Source organism: Octopus bimaculoides, chromosome 13, assembly GCF_001194135.2.
Source record: "Octopus bimaculoides isolate UCB-OBI-ISO-001 chromosome 13, ASM119413v2, whole genome shotgun sequence".
NCBI classification, from domain to species: Eukaryota; Metazoa; Mollusca; class Cephalopoda; order Octopoda; family Octopodidae; genus Octopus; species Octopus bimaculoides.
In genome coordinates, this window is record NC_068993.1 from 35,939,980 (window position 1) to 35,941,676 (window position 1,697).

The window sequence follows — 1,697 nt, forward strand, 5'->3', positions numbered from 1 at the left end:
TATATATATACATAAATAATTACAAAAGTATATATATACGTGGAAATATGAAGTGGTATCAAAAAGAAAAGTTTTTGGAATTGTTTTGTTGCGCGCCAACATATGCTACCATATGGTCTCGTGCGTGGCGGAGCTAGCAGACCTTCATGAGGCAGTGTGCCGAGTGATGTCGATGTGTTTCTTTTGCAAGTTGTGAAATTTGTGTTTTTGTTATCACGTGTATGCTGTAGTCTGCGATTTTTGTCATGGAGAGGAATCTGGAACAAAGAGCCAACGTGAAATTCTGTATTAAACTGCTAAAGCGACATTGAACATGCTTCAGCAAGCTTACAGCAACGAGGCAATGGGTCGTATGCAATATTTCGAGTGGCAGCTCTGTATCGGTAATGTATTTTGTATCGTCAAGAGCAATAAAATAGCAAACAAAATCCCACTATTTACTGAGAAGCTGGTCATTTAGGTCATTAGTTATGCATTCAACTTTTTTAGTTACTGTGTCATTGCTCAGCCGTATTTTCTTAGCTTTTATGTAAGAAGAAAAACATCCTTCAAGGAATGCGACGATAACCGGTTTCACTATTTCACCATCTGAATATAGCTTCATGTGGCAAGCCAGGAGGTGTCTAATTCTGTATGATGCCATTGCTATATCTTTAGAATCACTTACATGTTTGAAGAAATGCGTTTGCCTTGTGTGTGTTGACATGAGAAATTCCAGCTTCCATTTCCTTGATCCTCCTTGGTAGCAATCATATTCTGCAGAATGAGTTTTGTAGTGCCTCTCAACATGAAACGATCTTAAACTCTTTATCACCACATGACAGAAATGGTAGTGTGTCTTGCCTTTTTTTCAATCACAAAATATTCTACTTCCTAATCGGCTTAGAATGCACGATTTTCTTGCATAAGTGTACGAGCTTTCTTCGAAGGTAGTTCAGCCATGACGGTGGATGATAATTAATGCGCCGATGAAAGAGTGAATAATAACTGACTCAGTGGTTTCTTGCTCTACCAACTCCGATAGTCGAAGGTCATAACATGCGCAGATCAACCACGCTCATTTACTGTTCTGTGACTAACCTGTCTGATTAGTCGTTTCTTGTCAGTGTGTGAGCACAAGTATATCTCAAAGTCATCGAAAGCTCGAATCAGTGAATGAACGAAAATAGCACGATTTCGGTCGAAGACTTGACCCGCGCTTGTTATTTTTCAAAATATTTTAATTTTGGTACAAGTATTTCTTAATATACATGAGAACTTTCTACACATAGTTTAACTATATTTTTTAAAATATTTTTTAAAAAGGATCTGACACCACTGGTAGAATGCTAGAGGGCCGCGTGCGGTTCTGGAGTCTTCGGTTGAGAAGCACTCATCTACATTATTACTTTATCTGTCTATCCATTTATCAATGCATGCATACATACATACATACATACATACATACATACATACATACATACAAACATGTGTATGTGTATGTGTATACGTATATGTATATGTGTATATGTGTATATGTATATGTGTGTATGTATGTGTGTATATGTATATGTGTATATATATGGGTTCGGCTGTTCTACATTGATAAGAGGCAATACCTCGAAACTAGTCTGTAGATGCCAGACCAGCAAGGGGAAGCGGCTGACCTCCCCTGTTTGAAGGTTATAATGGACACAGATTCGTGTGTCACATAGCTA